This window comes from Chionomys nivalis, chromosome 5 (assembly GCF_950005125.1).
Source record: "Chionomys nivalis chromosome 5, mChiNiv1.1, whole genome shotgun sequence".
Taxonomy (NCBI): Eukaryota; Metazoa; Chordata; class Mammalia; order Rodentia; family Cricetidae; genus Chionomys; species Chionomys nivalis.
Genome location: NC_080090.1, coordinates 52,388,195 through 52,411,275, shown reverse-complemented (window position 1 = coordinate 52,411,275; position 23,081 = coordinate 52,388,195).

The following is a 23,081-nucleotide window of genomic DNA, read 5'->3' as shown; positions in this document are numbered from 1 at the left end:
CTTTGTAAAGTCAGTTCTCTCCTTCCATCTTTATATAGTGTTATTAGATCAAATGCAAATCGTCAGGGTTGAGCAACAGGAACTTATACATACTGATTCATTTGCTAAGCAAGAAGTTCTGATTTTCAAGCAATCCTAGCAAGTGGACAATGTCTACTTTCTTCTTCATCTAAATTACCCACTAATGTAAACAAAACACAATAGAATTCTTTTTCTTAACCACAACACTATCCAAGAAATTTTATCATATTATGAGAAGAATAAGTTTGGAGATGATCCTAATGGGATACCCCTGGGGAATTTTAAGTAATTTCTGATCATTCTTTTTAAGGAAATTACTTTGGCTGCTATGTTAGACATGCAATTATACAAAGGGTAGCACGAAGGACTAAGTAAGGAGACTCTCTCTAGTATTCAGGGAAAACAAAACATGGTGAAAATGATTTTATGTTTCAGTGATATCTTCAAAGTTTCTCTGCTTATACAAGTAACTTACAAGTAGTGTTCTAGTTTCCTTGTCTGTTGCTGCTATAAAAAAAACTTGACTAAAATCAACTTAAGAAAGACAGGTTTATCATGGTTTATGGTTCCAGAGGGATAAAGTCCATCAAGTCAGGAAAAGCATGGTATGGTAACAAGAACAGGAAGCTGACTGATCTCATTTTCATCCACAAACAGGAAGCAGAGAAACCCAGCAGGTAGTGGGATGAGGCTATAGAACCTTAAAGCCCTTCGCCATTGATGTGCTTCTTCCAGTCAGGATCCACCTCCTAAGGGTTCCATAACTTCCCACACCAAGTGTTCAAATATACAAGCCTGTGAGTGACATTTCTCATTCAAACTGCCACAGATGGCAATTTGGAAGTTGAATAAACAAGATTTGAAGGGTTTTATTATGAGACTCCAAGAACCAAAGATTCTAACGAGTTTGGTGTTATAAATAGGCACAAGAAAAGGAACAAGTCTGAGTATTATAGAAATAAAATGTTTCTTCTATGCTATAAAACATTGGATATATATTTAAGTTTGGGTAATGTTTGTCACGACTATATATACATATAAGTATTTGAATTACCATACATTTATTATTTTTGGAGTGTTAAGTTAATCTAAAATATTGACTTTGGATACATGCGGTTAATCCAACTACATAAAAGAAAAAGTAATTTCAGGCTAGCCAAGAAATTCTTATGTGGTATTTCCAACTATCATTAGTATGGTGTGCATTTAATGTGGACTGGATTCTTAGTGACCCATCCCCTTCTGTAACATTCTGCCAAGAACAACGTATTAGGAATTCAAATAGGACTCAAAGCCATGTATTGCTCCCATGAGCGTGAACATTTATCAGAAGGCCATCCTTCTCTTCAGAAGAAATACCAGAAAATAATGAATTAGTGACCCTATCAAATAAATGCCCGGAGCCACCTTCTCTTCTGAGACAGCTGGCTTCCCTAGATTGTGGCTCCATCATACCTTTGATTTGGCTTCAGTTCCAGAGGATGGACGACCTCAGGCTGCTCCAACCTAGTAGAGCAGAGATCTGAAGAAGCACCACTGTTTTATTAGGCTTATCAAACAGCAGTATAGCAGGGCTGCTGGCCAGGATGTGCTGACCTCTTATCATAGCTCTGGCCCACTTTATCTCACAACAGTGATCTGCAAATAGCATTTCACAGTAGTGCTTAAAACATGACTGACAGCCTATTAAAACTTCAGAGAGCCTGAAGTTCAATACAAGATGGTGCACTCTACATAAAGAAAAACATTGTGGTGTGATAACCTTTGGAGTAATACCATTAAGTGCTAGCTCAATGAGATGGCTTAGCAAGCAAAGGTGTTTGCCTCCAAGCCTGACAACATAAATTTGATCCCAGCAACTCACACAGGAGAAGGAAAGAACCAATTCCCACAAACTGACTCCACACTTGAACCACAGCACATACTTACATGTGTACACACACACATTACACACACACTGAGGCATAATAATAATAATAATAAAAATAAAATTTTAAAAGTGTATCCTAAACCCTTACCTTTTTTATTTAAGAAAATAGCCACTAAAGTAACTTGTTACTGTATAAGGTAAGAAAACCCTTGTATTCTAGGAGTTAACAACTTGAATTTTCCAAACTATTTTCACTTAAATTTATTTTCTGGCAGTTTAAGCTGATGATAGTTTTAACAGCTTTCACAGATAAAAAGGGCTACAGAGCATGTGTCATTCAGCTCATGAGAGTCAGGGGTCTTTGTTACACTTAGGATCATGTCCCCCACAACACACCAAATATATATTTTATGTGAAAACCCAGAAATCATTAACATGTAAGCAGCATTACCTGTCTATTGATGACACTTGCCTTTAGATACAACTTATTTAACACTTGTTTTTGTTCATTGAGTTTAAGCCATGTATATGGTGAATATGAGTCACTTGAACTCATTTTCTCAAAAAATTCCCCTTCTGCTTTCATGTCATGTGTGCATGAGTGTGTTTGTGTGTGTGAACGTGTATGTTCCATTGACTTTAACTAACACTGCTTACATGAACATGAGTGTGAGGTTATTTACTGGAACATGATCAACTTAGTATCTATATCATTGGAGATGCCAACACCCCTTCCTCTAGCTACTCTTAATTGTGTACAGCCTCTCAGGGAGCTATAGGGTTTCCAGAGGTCCTCTCCCTCCACAGTGAAGTGTGAACTGGGCCAATATTATTTAAAACTTCAGTTGATAATCACAGCTACATTGAGTTCATGATTGTAACAGCCATATTGGTTCCAGAACACATCTTTTGGGAACACACCTCCTTATCCTCAAGCTATTTCATATTTCCGTTCTCTCTTCCATGATGTTGGAAGGGGTGCTATAGGTGACGTATTTAGGTCTGAGGACTCATTAAATGCTGCTCAGTATAATAAGAAACTTCTCTGATAAGAATGAGAGCAGCACCAATCTATGAATTTAAGCATAAGTATTTAGAAGGCAGTTTGACCACATGTCCACTTACCCAAACACCACTAGTGGGCTCCCCATTAGGACCTATGACATTTCCAGCCACCAGATCTTTATCAGGTTTTCAGGCCAGGTATGAATCCCTTCCTATGGAGCAAGCCTTGAATTTACCCAAATGGTGGAAACTTCCACAATATTCATGCCAGCACCACAGCATGCATATATCTTTCCAACTTCAGACAATATGATTCTATATACAAGAGACCCCAAAAGATGTCACCAGGAAACTCCTGGAAATGAAAAAATATTTTTGGCAGAGTTAAAGAAGTTAGTAGCATACAAAAATAACATACTCTAATTGGTAGCCTTCCTGTAGATCAAGAACAAATATACCAAGAAAGAAATTTAAAAAATAATAACAATTACAGTATCCAAAAATAAAAGCCAACATAAAATACATTGGAGTAAATATAACTAATGAAGTGAAAGACTTATAGATTAGGGTTAGGATTAAAAAATTATATACTGAAGGAAAATGGAAGAATACATTAGAAGATAAAAATTTTTCCCATGCCTATGGATTGGTAGGAATAATACTGTGAAAATGTCCATCCTACCCAAACAAAACAAATTACATGGACAATACATCCTCAGTCAAAATTTTAATGTGATTTTTATAGAAATGGGAAAAAAATCAATCTTAAAATTATTTTTTTTTGTTTTCTCTTTTATTTTATTTATTTATTTATTTATTAAAGATTTCTGCCTCCTCCCCGCCACCGCCTCCCATTTCCTTCCCCCTCCCCCAATCAACTCCCCCTCCCTCAGCAGCCCAAAGAGAAGTCAGGGTTCCCTGCCTTGTGGGAAGTCCAAGGATCTCCCACCTCCTTCCAGGTCTAGTAAGATGAGCATCCAAACAGCCTAAGCTCCCACAAAGCTAGTACGTGCAGCAGGATCAAAACCCAGTGCCATTGTTCTTGACTTCTCAGCAGCCCTCATTGTCTGCTATGTTCAGCGAGTCCGGTTTTATCCCATGCTTTTTTTAGACCCAGTACAGCTGGCCTTGGTGAGTTCCTGATAGAACATTCCCATTGTCTCAGTGTGTGGGTGCACCCCTCGCAGTACTGAGTTCCTTGCTCGTGCTCTTTCTCCATGAGGAGCAATCTTAAAATTCTTATAGAAGTGTAAAGGATTCTAGATTAAAGAGTAACTCTGAACACTAAAAATGCTTCTAGAGGTCTCATCAGACCTGATTCCAAGGTATGCTACAGAGTCATGGTATTAAAAACAGACACATAGATCAATGGGAAAGAAGATATATGTCCATATATTTATAGCCACCTGATATTTGAAAAAGATACCCAAAATTTACATTGGAGAAAAACACAGCATCTTCAGCAAATGATGCTGAGAAAATTGTCTACATATAGAAGAATGAAACTTTATCCTTAGTCTCATCCTGCTGAAGAATCAATTCCAAATTGATCAAGGACTCCAGATCCAAAGTTTGATCCAAAACTCTGAAATTTCTAGAGGAAAAAATTAAGGAAATACATGAGGACACAGGCCTAGGGGAGGATTTTCTGATGATGTCAGGCTTCTTCAGCATGACATGACCTCAGACTGGAATGACTTTCTGAATTGGATCCTGATCATTCAGGAAATAAGCCCTGCAAGAAACCAGTAGAACCTTGTGGAATTAGAAAGCATCTACATTCAAAGGAAACAGTTTACTGTAAGAAGAAACAGCCTATGGAATGTGAATACAACCCTTACCAGCTCTATGTCGGACAGGGATAAGTACCTAGAATATAAAAAGAACCCAAAAAACTAAATATCAAGAAATCATACAATGCAACGTCAAAAAAATTGATGTGGAATTGAACAGTAAGTTCTCAAAAGAATAATTACAGATGGATAAAAAACTACTTTTACTTGTGGTCCGTTTCCTCAGTCATTGGGAAATTTCTATTAGAACTACTTTGAGAGTCCATCTTACTGTAGTCTGAATGGCTAGCATAAAGCAAATGATAACAAATGCTGGAAAAATGTAAGGAAAAGGAAAGCGTTAGTCACTGTTAGTAGGAGTGAAAAATGGTATAGCCACTTTGGAAAACAGTGTGGAGTTTCCCCAAAAGCCTAAACACAGACCTGTAGTGTGACCCAGCTTGACCACTCCTGGGCACACACCCAAAAGACTTCATATTCTTTTATAGAGATGCTTTCACATCCATGGTCTGTGCTGCACTGTTCACAATTGCCAGGAAATGGAAATAGCCCTCATCAACTGATGAATGGATAATAAAATTGTGTTGTATAGACAGGGGAGTTTTATTCAGCTATAAAGAAAAATGAAATTACAAAATTTGCTAGATAATGGATGGAACCAGATAGAAAAAATACCGTGCTCTTTCTTTCATATGTGGATCCTAGCTAGGAGTTCTTAGAGTAGTATGTTTAACTTGGAGTGGGCATAGAGGTCAGGAATACAGAAGGAGGCATCAGAGAAACAGGGAGAACAAAACAGAGAGGGCTCAAGGGAGGGAAGAATAATAGAATAGAAGTGATGCAGAAATACAAACGTGGACTATGATGGTAGAGAGGTTTAAGTTGGGGGGCTTTGGGAAGGTAGGACAGAGTGAGTGGGAATAGAACCAACACTAAGGATTTGTGAAAGTCCTCTGGTAACCTAGTACTTTACATGTTTATTAAAATATAATGTACAAAAGAAGTTTGAAGGGAGGTGACTTAGAGTAATAATGCCTCCCACCCTCAAGACATCTCAGTGTCAAGTGAAGGATGCTTCCCTATGAGTTATTGATCAGGAAGGCCACAGAAGCACTCTCCACAAGCAAGCTTATTGTCATTGCTCTTGATTGCCCATCATGGCTTCATGGTAAGACCCTGTTGCTGAAGACACCACATGCTTTGGTTGCATGGATAAATTAAGCTCTAGGAACTTGAAGCATTTTCTTTCTGATTCTGGGGTTGACTCCTTTTGCAAGTCTTTGAAATGTCTGAGTCTAGTGCTTGGTAACTAAATACATTGCTGCTACCAATGATCAAGTTCCTGTTCTGTCCCAGTTACATAGTTGCTAGTTTAATGCGCAATACGTGATGAAAACATCTCATTGTGCAGATAAAACAACTGAAGCTCTCAAAATTTTGAAGAATTTGAATTCTTCCTTCTTTCCTCCCTCCCTCTCCTCCCTTCCCTTCTTCTTTCCCTCCCTCCCCCTCCTTCGGCTCCCCTCCTTCTTTCCTTCCTTTCTTCCTTTTGGTGGGTAGTGGGTTCAGTATTGGTGATTGAATGGATGGTATCTTGCAGGATAGGCAAATTTTCTACTTCTGAGCCACAAGACTTCTCTGACATCTTTGAATTCTGTGAATTTGCTACAGGAAAATTTCACCATCAGCTCATCTGACCCCAGCAGTAAAGAAATACTGAATCAGTGTGGATCATCCTTTTGCCCAATGGTAGCCATTTTATAACCATGACCCACATTTTGACATTAGATATCAAGGTACGGGTAAGTAGGAGTCCAGTTCCCCTTCCTCTGTTCTGAGTCCTTCAGAAACTGTGACAATACCTACCTGGAGGAAATAAAAAGAGATGAATACCTCTGTCAGGGACACTTGTTTTTTGTGTTTTGTAAACATCCCTTAGATATTTACATCTAAAAAAGTTGCATCTAAAAGTCCATCAGATATAACGTAGAGGCTCTTTGTCCAAGAATAATTTAGTCCTTAAAAATGAAGCTGGTGTCCAAATGCATCTGCAAATGGCATTTCAACTCCCTAATGACAGAGGAATCTGATATCTTTACACAAATACTTTTTGAGCACTTATTATGTGGTAGTATTAGAATTGCTTGACTTGGCTTTAATAAATTTATTTTTATTATGTATTATATGATAACTTCATATTAAATTTATCTAACAAACGTATCTCAAAATAATATTTCTAGCTTGATTAGGCCCTAAACATTACATGGGCATCATATATTTTCTAGTTTTTCCAAATAAAACCTATTCTTAGGCAATATCACATATACACAATGCATGTTGACCACTCTTACATTCAACCTCTCATCACCCCACCACCCATTTTAGCCCCTTTCTCCAACCAGTCTCTCTCACACTGATATGATTATTCACTTTATTTTGTGAACCTATTGAGCTTCATGAGGGTATTCTATGTGCCCATAGGTCTGGAGCTATCCATTAGAGCCCCCTCAACTCAACAGTGAGTTATCATCAAAACAGAATGACTTTCCTTCTCTCGGAATCTGGAAGTAGCCAATAGTTCTTTGGTAAAAAGTGGAACCCAAAGAGTTCCTCCCTTTTCCATGAATAATTGTTAATAGGACCAATTTGGGAGGTCTGAGTCCAGTTAACAGTCATAGATTTATGACTGTATTGATGACATTTTACAACCCTTTCTTCTGTCTTCCTGATACTTCTTCCCCCTCTTCTGCCATATTTCCTGAGCCTTGGGGGTAGTGATATCAAATATCTTGTTGAGAGCGAGGCCTACAATTGACATTATTTTGCACCTCTTAGCTTATCGTGCTTTGTAGGCAAAGCATTTAGTCATCAGTCATGAATTGTCTTAACCTGGGATCAAGGTAGTTTAACACAGGCTCCTTTGTTTCCCTTTAAATTCATTTCTCATATTGGCAATTGCTTTCCTTCCTAGGCAGGAGAGATTATGATCCTGTTGATTGCCTATGAGAAAATTGGTTAGTTATAAAGGAATTAGTCCATCAAAGAACCCTCCAGCCAGATATCATTAAAATCACAGACTTTTGGATTCTGCATAAGCAACTAGGATTTTTGAATCTGTTCCCATGTCTTATTTAGGAAATTAGTTATTTAGAAATATTAAATGGGTCAGGGATGGCTAATTGAAAATGATTAAGTGGTCACTAATTAAAAATCAACTTTATGTACAGAAGAGACTTCTGTCCAGATGTATGTTATGGCAACTTGGCTCTCTAAACATCAACTCATTAAAAAGTATCTCCTCAATGTTCCCTCTTGCCTACCCTGATCGCACCATCATTTCTACTCTCCATCTTCTCTTCATCAAACATGCTGACATGCACATGTGTAAACACATGAAGCCACACGCTTACACAGACATATGTACACACATGAAAAACACATATACAGATAAACAGATGGAGACTTACCTAGACAACGGATCTATTTTGGCTTGGAAGAACGCAAGTGTGACTCAGACAATGCATAACTACCTCCCCACATTCCCCTGCAAAGCCCCCCCTCTTCATACGTCTGACTCCAGAGATCTTCTGTATACCTGAGGTACCCGCTGTGCTTTATGAAGTCTAAAATTTTCAACTGGTTGTGTCTTTCCATGCAAACTCATTAGGCGCTATTTACACCCGCTGCAGCTGTGAAGAGAGAGGTTCTGAACTCTGGCATTCTACAGTAGGCTTTGTTTCTCATTTACATTTGCATATTAAAGTGTTTGCCTGAAATAGGCTATTGAAATTAATTCAGGATTAATTGGTGTCTTTATCTCATTAGGACAATCTAATTTAAGGATGATGAAATTGTTTAGCCTCCCGTTTGCATAATTAGATTGCTTTGAATTGCTGTCATTATTGGCTCTTTAGCATCATCTGTAGGCCTCAAACAGACAAGAGCTTCAACCTCATAAAGACCAATCATGTGTTACAGCAGAGGGCTGTTAACCCCTTTTAACCCAAACTCACTTGGATTAGCAGTCACAATAGACAGGCCTTGGTCCCTGAGAGCTTTGAGTGCCTGCCTTTTTGAATTCTTGGTATTCACTCTGATGAATCTCCCTACACTTCTGTATTTGGTTATGGGAACAGCTACAGCCTCTCTTCTGGCATACAACCTGTTCTAAAGTCTCTGTCTTCCTTGAGTATCACTCTCCATACTAAGATGACCTTCCATTGTCAATTTCTCCATCTGCTTTCTGAGCAAATAAGAACGTATTATGTGGTCAAGGACTGTGACATTGTTTCTATCAAGTCAGAGAAGATGTGGAGCATCTATCAAAGTTGACACTCAGTACTTGTCATCATAATCAGGTAAAAATATTCTTATTATTTTAATGAAATTATATAATAACGATGAATTGGGGAGCCTTCTGACGGTCACTCAATGATTTCTCCATTCAACCTTTAGGGACTGTTTCACAAAGTACCTTTGATATGTGTGATTTTGGGCAGGGCAACAGGAGATTATCAAGAGTCGGTCACAAGTTCCTTCTGCTTTGTGTTGGGAGTATAGAAACAGAACGAGTAGGAGAGAGGAAAGGATGGTTCTGATACTAGCTTTGGGACAATGTTAGGAGAAAGGATGGTTCTGATACAAGCTTTGGGACAATGTGAGAATTCAGCACACTTGAGTTGCTTCTGTGCCTGGGCCTAATTCCCAGTAATTTTAATCCTAGTCTTTAGGAGTGAGCATGAATATTCATATTCTTTCAGATTGGTTGTATCTAATACACTGAAGACCAGGATCCAAAATGATCCTTAAGCCAGGAAGGCGTAGTGGTCTAATGTTCTCTTAAGTGTGGGTGCCATTTCATTTGTATTTTAATAAATAAAGCTTGTCTGAAGATCAGAGAGTAAAACAACCCCACTGGTCAGTCTTACAGACCACACATGGTAACACACACCTTTAATCCCAGTAGCCACACTAGTTTGCCATAGAAACTGTGCAGTAGTGGTGCTTGCCTTTAATCCCAGTCCTAACAGAGAAATATAAGATGGGAGAAGACAGCTCTCACACAAGGTCTCATTCTGTGGATGCCAGGAGGCAGAATCACCATTTCAGACTGAAGTGGAGGTAAGAGCCAGTGGATAGCTGTTTTGCTTTTCTGACCTTCAGGCTGAACCCCAATATCTGTCTCTGGGTTTTTATAAATCATTCTACACTTAAGTTTCTGGTTCCAAAATGGTGTTAAGGTGTATCTATTAAACAAACCAAATGTGGTAGTGTTTTGATGCTGAGATAAACTAGTAAATTTAAATTTAATTTCAGGTACTAAGAAAAATCCAAACTATAAAATAAATATAAGTACTATATTTAAAAATAAAAAAAGAAGTTCAAGAATTAACACTTTACCTGAATGCAAACTTACCTGTTTAAAATTAAGAATTTTAATTTTAAAATAGAAATATAACATACATTAATGACAACAATGAGAAATGAAAGTTATGTAAGACCTTAGGGACTTTTTTCCTCTGAAATATTGAAGTATCTTAAAACAGTCTTACTATTAATGAAGGTGTCTTGCCTGTCACAGTGACTGCATTTCTTTTGAGTCCTTCCCTGGCTCTGCTGGTCATATGGGAATATCCAATTGCTTGGTATTATCAGCTAATGAAATAATCACCTCATACTAATAACAAATGGGAAGGAAATCACTTAGGCAAAATTGTAAAACAGAAACCATTTGGTGCCTTTTCACAGACAAGTTTTAGGTATCTTTAAGAGAAGCCTTAGCTGACATGTCTTCTGAATAATATGATACAGTGATTGATTCTTGCCCTCTCTCCAGTTTTATAAGAAATAGCTGAAAATTAAAAAAAAAAGAATTACTTACGATGACCGATCATATATAACATGTGTGTATATGTGCATGTGAGTGTGTGTATGCACACATGTGCATATGGATTGATTAGTCTAACTGGCCAGAGAGGCTAAGAGATTTGTTTCACTGTCCCCCACTTGTTATGTAAATAATGGGGATTCAAACCCAGGTCTTTATGCTTCTCTGGCAAGATTTTGATCTTTACAAACCAAGCCATCTCCTATGTCCTATATCTGCCTTTTGAGGTCTTTTTAAATTCCCATTGAGCTTTGCTCTAAATTTAGCTTGGGTTTATTTCTAAAGCACCAAGGTCATGACTATGCCTTTCTTTTTTTTTTTTTTTTATTCTTTTTTAATTAAAATTTCCACCTGCTCCCCGTTTCCCATTTCCCTCCCCTCCTCCCAAATATTGCCCCCTCCCCCCGCTTCCCTCCCCCTTTCTTATACCCAGCCAGTGAGCTCTTGGTTTCCTGAAGAAGTTCTACACACCCCAGAAGAGCACCAGGCAATGGAATGAGTAGCAGATTAGATGAATCTGGATCTTTTGTTTAACTCCTGTGCATTTAGTTGATTCAACTTCAATAGAAAGTATACTCAAGAGCCCAAAGGGACTCCAAGAACGTTCATTGAGATGGACTATGTCCTCGGCTGTTGGACTAGTCCAAACACATTCCAAATGAATGCAATCATATACAACTCAAGCTCCAGAGGGCAGAGAAAGGACGAGAGATGAACAACCTGTTGTCCCTTCACAATGTGCTGAGTACTGCGCCATTACTTCAGGCAGCGCTAGAATAGATAAATGAAAAAGTGAAAGTTTTTTTCCCCCTATGAAAATGTCTTAGATGTCATAGGACATCTAAGAAACAGAATGTCTCCATCAAAGAGGAATAATGAGTAGTTCAGTACTCAGGGTGAAAAAGAAAATTGTTTCCCAACATGACAGAAGTCTGTCCAAACCACCAAAGCTCAAATGGCTATCAACTACTCTGAGTGGGAGAGAAAAGCAGAGCAGGCGAGAACTGCTTTGTGAGTCGTTTCACGTTTGGCAACATCTGGTTGTGTCTCATCACATTGCAAATTTACGGCCGTGGAGACAACATGTTGACATTGATGATCCTTTGCAAAGAGAAGCCTAGAGTGTGAGCTCCTGACCAGGGCAGTGACAAGGCATTGTGCAGAGAAACTGTATGCACTGGATCAGGACATTGGCAGGAAGTCTGGTTGTTTGCTCTCATCTGCCAACTCTCTGGCTCGGGTCAAAGAGGCAAAGGCTGGGGGCCCTGACCCTTCCTAGACAATTTCATGGATGAATACTGAACAAAGATTACTCACTGACAATGGAGCAGAAGGTCACTAAAGGAAGACCTGACCTCCCCCAGGAGAAACCTACTGATATGTAGCAGTGACCAAACCTCCAAGAAATCAAGAAATGAAGACTACCTGTTGGAAGGCAAGACTGCAATATTAATTAATCATTAAAATGGAGGACTTATCAGGTTATAATTAACTCTGTTCAGATTTGTGTTTGTGCACATGCTAACACACTTCAACTTCTCATCATAGCCAGACTACAAGATGAGGTATATTTCAACTCCCTGGTATGATATTTTCACACACACACACAGAGAGAGAGAGAGAGAGAGAGAGAGAAAGAGAGAGAGAGAGAGAGAGCGAGAGAGAGAGAGAGAGAGAGAGAGAGAGAGAGAGATTTTTTTTCACAGATGCTTTGCTAAAAATTTAGAATTTTAAGTTGGCACCTCCCCACCAAATATCAAGTTTTGCTTGATAACCATAAGGGAAAGATGATTTTATTTCTGTGTAACATTATATTAAAACATCTTATTTTTAAGAGTGTCCTTATAAAGGATGATAGAGTGAAATAATTATTATTACATATGATTTCTGGAAATTTATGTCACATCCACATACACACACACATGCACACTTGCACAAAAAACAAACCTATTTTACAACAATAAAGATTCCATTTCCCAAGAAGGAAAAGATGTCAGCTAAACAGAGTTTCTAAAAGGGAGGCACACTGTTGACCAGCATGAACTGCCCCCACAAGAAAGTCGTGTGAATCCTAATAATGTCATTTTCTTGGTAATGATGGCATCAGGCCTACATATTGATAAGGACGTAGGCCACAAGAAAAGCGAAAAGCATTCCTAAAGTGATCCAGTTTCACCCAAAGAAGAATAAAGTGGGAGGAAATGAATGGGGGGAAATTTTCATGCTTTTCAGGTACCACAATTCCTACCTAAGTAAACAAATAAATAAGAACACAATGAGGAAAACGTGTAGAAGAAAATTCATAGCAAACACCTCCAGTTTGTGTTTAGAGATCATGGGGCACAGATTTACACAAGCTAAGAAAATGAAGAAGCTTGCATGATATTTTCTTCTGACCAATGTACTCCATTCAGCTTAAGAAATAATTTTGGAAAATTTAATCACTCAAATTAGAAGATAGCAGACTTGCTTTCTTTAAAAGCAATTTATGCGAATTAGACATGCTGACTTCTCAGTTCGTCTCCATCTCCACTGGTGAGCTGAGATTGTATTCTCCCTTTTGAAGAAAGTTAATAAGCCAAAGATATCTGTATTAGTCACTTGTATTTGTTGCTGTGACAAAATATCATGACTCAAAACAAATAAGAGAGGAGTTGATTTTGCCTTACAGCTCCAGGAGGCTCAGTGGCGTAAGAGTAGGGGAGGCATGGGAACAGGAGCAGGAAGCCAAGAGATTACATTTTGCCTGCACAGGAAGCAGAGAGAGCAAAAGGAAGGTGAGGCTTTAAACCTCCAAAGCCAACCAGTGGTGACACAGTGACACAGCTCTTCTTCCAGAAAACCCACCTTTTAATGATTCTTAAGCTCTCCAGATAGTGACATCACCCGGGGATAACTGCTCAGATATGCAAGCGTGTGGAGGCCATTTCTTATTAAAACCAAGATATCTATCTAATATTAATTCAATGAAAAAGACTAACTTTAACCAAGGGGGAAAAATGAGAGGTAAAGATACATTTTGTTTAAAGAACTATATGAGAAAACACTAATTTCACATAGAGTATGGTGTATATAGGATATTTCCTCATTTAAAGATGAAACATAAATAATAGAAGTTCTTTAAAAAGATGCCCTCTTTGTGGAAGAAAAAAGTGATAACAAAAGAAAAGGGGAAGAAAAAGCAAAGGAAAGAAAAGGGGGATAAGTAAAGAAAAACAAAAGGAAACACAGAAAAAAGGGAAGGAAAGAGAGGAAATGGAAAGAAAGAGCATTTTTTTTTTTATGGAAGCGATTACCATTTAGACTGGTTAAGATTTACAATAAATGTTTAAAAGAGTCAAGACTGTGAAATATGACTTGGTAAAATGATATGAAACAAAACAGAAGAGAACTGTAAGTTATGAAATGATGACATTGGAATGAAAATGGAAAGCAATATCTACTTGTAAATTTAGTTTTCTTAGGATAAAGAAAGAATGCAAATTATAGGTCAGTGAAAAAGACAGTCTTTTCTTAAAAATGTTAAAATGTTAAGAGTCACACAGTTTGAAATTGAATAAGATTTTAGGAACAAGGAAGAAATCTAAAACTAAAGAAGAACTGGTCCAAAAAGAAAAGATAAAACTCCCCCTACTTGATAAGGACTTAAATCAATGCGTAATGGTATATTCAACAGACACTGTGGAAGCAAATGTACTCAGAACAAAGATGCATGGAGACTGTGCACCAGTATCAGCATTAATACCACAAGCTAGTAAGTGGTTACAACAGTTCTTACTCAGATGTCCCAATCCATATCATTTATAGGAAGTCTATCTGAAATTCAAATCGAAGTTATTTTATGTCTGAACTCAAATTGCATAGAGTTCACCACAATTCTTCAACAAAAGCTGTATAATTAGCAGCATTGATTTAATGTTGTTATAAAGAGAGACGCAAAAGGGTCTCACTCTGGGAATTTCAGGCACGTGGAGAATAAAAATGAGCAGTTCTCAGTTACAGAAGTAAAAGAGAATAATAAGAGAACACTGAACCACTCAGCCCCCCCAAAATTTAAAATCCAGTAAAAACAGACAATTTTCCAGAAGTATAACTACAAGATTGACTCAAAATTTTGATCAGCTCATATGATACATAATAATTAAAGAAGTTGAATTAGTAAGCTAAAAAATTCAGTGAAACAATCTCAGAAAGAGATCGAGCTGTTGTATCTTTACTCATAATTTCTATTGTGCATTTCCTGCTCACAAACTCTTCCAAAAACTAAAGGAAGAAGGGACAATTTTCAGTTCATTTTGTCATGGGGATTAGCTACACAATAAAAGCAGAGAAACTGCTACAAAAGAAAGCTAAACAGTACCACTTTGTGTGAATATCTACACATAATTTTCAAAAAATTATTGGCAGATTAAGCATTTTAACAGATCAAAGACCATAACTGAAAGACTTAAGATTGCTTTTCTTTAACACTCATAGACTCAAGCCACACACAATCATCTCAATAGAAGAAAAATTTGCAAAATCCAATATTATTTCCTATTGGAAACACTCAATAAACTTGGCAAAGAAAAGAGCTGCCTCAGTCTGATAAATGAAAAACTTACAACCAGCATAACTGAATGCTTTCCCCATAAAATACTCTTATGGACTGAATGCTGGTATCCATTGAATGTTGGTATTCACTGAAAAGCTCACAGACATTAGGAGGTAAATGTAAAAATAAAAATACTATGATATCATTTAAAGAAAACATAACTCTTTATTGTATTGGGTTAAACAATGATTATTTAGCTATTGACTCCAAATGCATAGAAAAAGAAAAAATAGGTAAGTAGTATTTGAATAAAACACTTGTGTGATAAAGAACACCATGAAGGTTTTTGTTCTTCTTTTGGCATAATGTGTAAAAAATACTCACAACTTGGTAGCAATAAGACTAATATGATAACTTGAAAATAGATAATGCTTGAATAGGCATTTATCTAATCTGCATATACAAATGGAAAGAAGACATGTGTAAAGATGTTATCATAACCATTTCAGTAGCTAACATTAAAAAGACACAGTAACAAGCTATAAGGACAATTTGGAAATTTTGGAGCAATCAGTCACTGGTGTTAATGCAAACCAGTAGAGTTGATAATTGCTTACCATGCTAATTGTATAATTATGATGTAATCTTGCCATTCTATTAGAAATTATGTACTCATGGAAATATACATCCACACTCCAATGTTCATGAAAACATTGCTCACAATAGCACCAATATGGAAATAGCTTAAATGTCCATGAATAGTGTCTGTTATAGGTGCCCACAAATACAAACCATGAATGATGAAGTATCTCCCATGCTAAATGAATAAACTAAATCCTATAGCCACAGAATGGAACACAGCTGAGAGAAATGAAGTGATAATGCATACTTACAAACACACACGTGCGCACATGCACACACACGTGTACACATACATGTATGTGTATATATGAGAACTTTGGGAATGTATTAAAGGAAAGAAGTTTATCACCAATGACACAGCTGGCAATATTTCATTTATATAAAACATGCAGGACTTGAAAATTTGCCCATGAAAAAGTAGATTCATGTTTATTTGTACCTGGGTTACTGATGGTATAAAAGAGTAAGCAATGACTACTCATGTGAGTGCTGTTCTTATGACACGTGATGAAATCATATAAGGTTGATGGCAGAAGGGATGGGTCAAATGAAAAGAGCACATAAGACCCCAGTTTTTTTCTCCAAATCCCCATCAAGCAACCAACAAATGTCTGTAACTCCAGCTCTAAGACAGGTTGCCTCATTCCATCAGAATCTGTAGGCACCATCACTATGCACATATCGACACACACACACACACACACACACACAGAGAGAGAGACAGAGACAGAGACAGAGACAGAGAGAGAGAGAGAAAGATATATAATTTTTAAAAAATCTTTTAAATCAGAAAACAGTATAGAATTAGACAGTAATGATGCTTGCCCAGACCTGTGAATACACCAAGAAATGAAGTCACATTTTAGATGGAAAAAATGTATTATTTTAGACATAGTAACATGATAAAGTCGTTAAACAGAAAAAGAGAAATGTCAGTATCACAGACAAAAATGCTTAAAATCCAAAGGACATAGATAGGGAAATGTAAACTGTTAATTCCTTTATGTAGAAACCATGGACTAACCTCATGATTTCACAACTGAGACACTCAAATAAAATGCCACTTTTCAGTTATTTTGCAAGGATCTAAGTTTGGTAATATATTTGCATATAATATCAGAAATATAAATTGTATTTTTTGATTCAGTTTGAGCAAATAAACACATAATATTAAATATCTACAAGTACATAAATATAAAGAGTATTCAAAGCATCATTGCTGGAACTCATTACACAGCGGAGAATGACCTTGAACTTTCTGCCTTTACCTCTCGAATGCTGGGATTACTGGCCTACAAGATGTGCTGGAACAATGGTGTCTCAGAACTTGTGAAAGTGACCAGCCAATAACTGGTCTAACTTGAGGTCCATGACACTGAGAGAAAGTCTATGCCCAGCATTGCCTAAATGGCCAGGAACTGAATGCTGGATAGCTCAGAAGCCTAGGGTAGAACCAAACATGACTGGCAAAAAAAAAAAAAAAAAAAAAAAAGACAACGAAAAGATTCTTAATGATATTCTGATATTCTCATAGATTGTTGCCTTGCCCAGTTGTCATCAACCAGGCTTCCCCAGTCAGCTGGTGGGAGCAGATGCAGAGTCCTACAACCAAACATTAGGCTCACCTCAAGGAATTCAACAGAAGATGGGGAAGAAGGATTGTAGTAGCCAGAGGGGTCTAGAACACCAGGAGAACACAGCCCACAGAATCAACTAAGCAGGGCTCATAGGGGCTCTCAGAACCGGAAGCAGCAATCACCGAGCCCGCATGAATCTGTGCTAGTTCCTCTACATATATATTATGTTTGTTTAATGTGGGGTTAAACTTCTAGCAGTGGGAGTGGGGTGTCTCTGACACTTGCCTACTCTTGGGACCATTTTCCTCCTACTGGGTTGCCTCATCTAGCATTGATATGAGGGTTTGTGCCTCCTAGTCTTCCTGCATCTTGTTATGCTGTGTTCCATTGATATCCCTGGGAGGCCTGCTCTTTTCTGAAGGGAAATAGAGGAGCAGTGGCCCTGGGTTAGAGGGTAGGTGGGGGGTGGGGGCTGCAAGGAGTGGAGGGAGGGGAAACTGTGGTCAGGATGTATTGTATGAGAGAAGAATAAAGAAAACAAAAAAAAATACCAGTAGCAACATAAAAAGTATCATTATATGATATAGTTTAATTAACTGTATTTGACAATATAAATGCCTATTAATAAGTATAAATTCAAATTTGTCCACATTATTAAATACATCCTAAGCCAAATATGAAAGAAGATATAAAATAAGATATGAAGAGTGTGAGCAAAGGAAAAGGAAACTGGGGTGGGATATAACCACGTGACCTTTCTTGAAATACCCAGAGAGTGTATTGAGAATGAGGGCACCAGGGTCCCCAACTTCCTAAAGGTGAGCAGGCCCTTTAACACAGTTTCCCATCTTGTGGTGACTCCTCATCATGAAATTATTTTGCTGCTACTTCATAACTGTAGTTTTGCTACTGTTATGAATCATAATGTAAATATCTGATATGCAGAATATCTGTGGTGCTACCCCTGTGTAAGGGTTGTTTGGATCCCAAAGGGGCCATGACTCACAGGTTGAGAACCACTGGAGTACATCAGTGATTTTTATATGTGTAGGAAGTGTTGGAAAAGAGATACAGGGAGCTGGTAAAAGAACATGACCAAAGGAATGACACGGAAACTATTTTTTTTACTACTTCTATACCTAGGCTAATGATTTTGAAGAGCAAACATTTTATTTAATTTTCTGAAATATACACTGAGTTGGTGTTAGCCTCTGGGAACATAAGTGATGTGCAGTAGTTACTGAGGACCACAAAGTGGACTTCTTTTACATTCCATGTATTTTTAGTGATTGATCTCATAATTTGCACTTGGCAGAGCAAGAGCAGAAAGCAAGCTGAATAATTACAGATGAATTAGGTCCCCTCCATCTTTGTGGTCTCTCTATGCTGGCGGATTCTAAGGTCAAGGTCACTGCACCGTCTCAGATTCAAGACGGAGCTTTCTGCCGCTCATATCTTTTACTTCAGTCTTAGCCTTCAGTTTCAAATGCGTTCATTTAGCGCTGCTGTTAGCAATCATTATCACAAGAATATTGCAATCGGCCAATTTCTACTGTAATTAAAATGTCAGGGCAAAAATTGCACTCACACTGGCCCTTTATAAATCTGCATTGCCACTTTGAATAGCTTATACATTTAAACAAAAAAACCAGGAGCATATGTTTATTAAGGACCTAGATTTATAAAATACATTCCCAATAATTTTGATTATTCAACAGTTTTTCTTGTCTATATATCCTCTCAAAGTCCCTGTATGCTAAACATTTTATCCTAATTCTCCATTTTTCACATGTAACAAGAATGTGTCTTGTATCAGAATATTGAGTTTTGACAGTTGCTCCGTCATCTCTGATAATCACACGTGGCAACATTATAAAGTGACAGGTCCTTTATAATTCCCTTTGAATTCGTTATGATAATGATAATCATAAGTGATGAACTTTGTGTATTTTATGGACATAATGGGCAATTCTATATGACTGAGACTCTAATTTGACTCTATACTAATGGGCACTAATTGTAACGATCAGTGATCATGTCAGTTAAAGGCAGTAGCGATAGCAATTGATTACAGCCATGAAAAGCCCTCACACCATTTTGAGTAGAACTTGGTGCTGCCGTTTATAAAAATGGGAGAGCAACTGACCATCAGGCAACGGCTTTCCTATGCTGTGTATCTCACAAGCCTCTCCTACTTCTTCTGACTCCACGAGGCATCTTTTTCTTAACTGCTGATGGCTTTTCCCCTTCACTTGCTTCCTATTACAGTATTATTTCTGTTGTAATAGACACATCTTTCTCAGAAAAACAGCGGCTTAAAGGGATGTTAGGAGAAAAACACCTTTTAAAACGTGACAGCAGATAGAATGTTTCTTGAATGAAACAAGTTATGGCTGGGAGACTTACAAACTACCCCCCCACCCCCACCCCACCCCTGTTGCCAGGGGAGCATCTGGAGAGAATGACATACTAGACTTACTGTTTACTTCTTTATCAGTGGTCAGGAGTGTTCCCAGTTTTCTGCTGTGACCTTACTAGAACACTGCATTGAGGGTTATTTAAACGTATGCCTTAGCTCCAGATAGGTTCCAGCTCAGAGGGCACAAAAATAAAGTCATTAAGAAAAAAAATCACTTGCAGATTGAGTGAAGAACATAAAGCAATTACAGGCATGGAATAAAGTGAAACGCAATGGCATAAAAAGGAGGTAGCTTTCTCCTAATACCAAGCACAGGTAGGTACTTGTGTTAATTCCAGCACGAAGGAGGTGCAAAAACTCAAACTCCACACATATCCAAATTCATATGGAACCCTAGTAAGAATCTTTGCTTCACATGGTAAGACTCAATTTAATTGGATACCATGTATTTTAAAGAACCTTCTCTCGCCAGGCGGTGGTGGCGCATGCCTTAATCCCAGCACTTGGGAGGCAGAGGCTGGTGGATCTCTGTGAGTTTGAGGCCAGCCTGGTCTACAGAGTGCCAGGATAGTCTCCAAAGCTACACAGAGAACCCCTGTCTCCAAAATCAAACCAAAAACCAAACCAGACCAAAACAAAACAAAAAGAACCTATTCTGGCCACTTCAGGGATGAGTACAGGTCACTTACCTTCATGATTCTGTAGTAAGTGCCCTTCCTGTTCTCAGTTCCTATAGAATTGTGACATCATCTTATTGGTATCTGTTTCCATGGCTCCTTTGGTATGACAAGGCTATAGTGGATATGGTGCTAAAGACTGAATAAGTAAACACAAGAAGGAATAAACAAATAGAACAAGGAACATTCAAATAAGGTCACTGTGTTACAGAGCAAAATCCACTGGCTATAGTCAGGGAAGGGTCTATAACCAGCAACACCACATGGCCATTCTACACTCACCTGCCTTCTCCGTGTGCCTTTTACTTAAGCGCACAAATTTTGTGTGTTTTCATGGGTTAGACTGATTTTACAGTGTGCTGAAGATTCATCACACTCTAGAACAGGTCCCTGTGAAAGGTTGATGGGACATTGTGATGACAAAATTCTTGAAAATCCTTGGAAGATGCACAATTCAAAGCTAAGGGATAATTACTTTCCTTATTGTTTCCTGCAAATGATAGTAGCATAAAGCTGATAACAAAGTCACCATACTTAAGCTTCATTCATTTTGTATTCTTTTTTTTTTTTTTTTTTTTCATCCAACAAAATATTTATTGAGTTGACTCTTCATTAGATATTCTGGTGAGTTAACACCATCTTGCATGCTTTTTGATACATAAACTCATGTTGTTTACAAAAGCAGTTAGCAATGTAGAAAAAAGCATCAAACACATTGATAAAGACAGTATTAGAAACTGACAAGTCGGTAAATACTTGCAAATAAGTTGGAGGTTAGTCCACTCTATTTTTATTAATTCTATTACATAAAATGACAATGTATAAATAATATGCTTAAACTTATAAGGGCATGCGACATTTTCTGTGTAATAAATATTAAGAGTGAACATATTTAAATTGAGTTACTGCTAGCTATCTTTCTTTTAAATTAATTTTTAAAATTCTCTCATACAATACAGCCTGACCACAGTTTCCTCTCTCTTACTCCTTCCAGTTGCTCCCAATTCCTGTCTTCTCTTCCCATACTCTCTCCCTCCATCCCCTCCATCACTCCTGCTCTCATTCCCAACCACCCTCAGTCCACCCACACCCAGGGACGTCCACGAGTCCCCCTTAGACCCCTTCTTGTTACTTAGGCTTTCTAGGTCTGTGGGTTGTGGTATGATTATCTGAGGATTGGCCGTATTGATTTTCATAGTGGTTGGACAGATGTGTGCTCCCACCAGCAGTGGAGGGGTGTCCCCTTTGCTCCACATCCTCCCTGGTATGTGCTGTCACCTGTGTTATTGATCTTAGTCATTCTGGCAGGTGTAAGATAGAATCTCAAAGCAGTTTTGATTTGCATTTCTCTGACTGCTAAAGCTGTTGAATATTTAAGTGTTTCTCGGCCATTTACGATTCCTCAATTGAGAATTCTGTTTAGATATGTACCCCACATTTTTAGTTGAATTATTTTATTTGTTAATGTCTAGTTTCTTGAGTTTATGTATATTTTTGGCATTCGCTCCCTATTGGATGTGGAGTTGATGAAAATCTTTTCTTATTCTGTAGGCTGCTGTTTTGTTCTGTTGATGATGTCCTTTGCCTTATGGAAGTTTTTCACTTTTGTGAGGTCCTAATTACTAATTGATGATCTTTGTGCCTATGGTATTGGTGTTCTGTTCAGGAAGTTGCCTCCTGTACCAATGCATTCAGGGCTATTCCCCACTTTGTCTTCTATTAGATTTAGTGCATCAGTTTTTATGTTGAGGTCTTTGATCCGTTTGGATTTTGTGCAGAGTAATAAATATGGATCTATGTAAATTCTTCTAGATACAGACATTCCGTTTGACCACCATAATTTGTTGAAGATGCTTTCTTTTCTCCATTGTGTTTTATGGCTTTTTTTTTAAATCAAACTTCAGATGTCCATAGGTGTGTGGATTTATATATGGGTCTTTGATTTGATTCCATTAATTAGCCTGCCTGTTTTTATGCCAATACCACACAATTTTTATTATTATGGCTCTGTAGTATAGCTTGGAATCAGGAATAGTGATAATTCTGGGAGTTCTTTCACTGTCCGGGGTTGTTTCAACTATCCTATATTTTGTTTGTTTGACTGATTTTCTAAGAAGTTGAGTATTGTCCTTTCAAGTTCTGTAAAAATTCATGGTGGAATTTTGATGGGGATTGCATCGATTCTGTAGATTGCTTTTGATAAGATGACCATTTTTCCTATGTTCTTCTTTCTGATCCATGAAAATGGGAGATCTTTCCATCTTCTGATATCTTCTTCATTTTTTCTTCAAGAACTTGAAGTTTTTATCATACAAGTCTTTCACCTTCTTGGCTAGTGTTACCCCAAGATATTTGCATTATTTGAGGCTATTGAGAAGGGTGTTGTTGCCCTAATTTCTTCAGTCTGCTTGTTATTCATATACAAGAAGGCCACTGATTTCTTTGAGTTAATCTTGTATCCTGTCCACAACGTCACTGCAGGTGTTCATCAGCGATAGTAGTTCCCTGGTTAAATTGTTGGGTTCCCTTATATATACCATGATATCATCTGAAATGAAAGGAACTCTGACTGTCTTAATAAATCACCTTTTTTTTTTTTAAAGCATTACTACATTTCCATACTAAGCAAGCTTAGCATATAGAAATGATAATAATA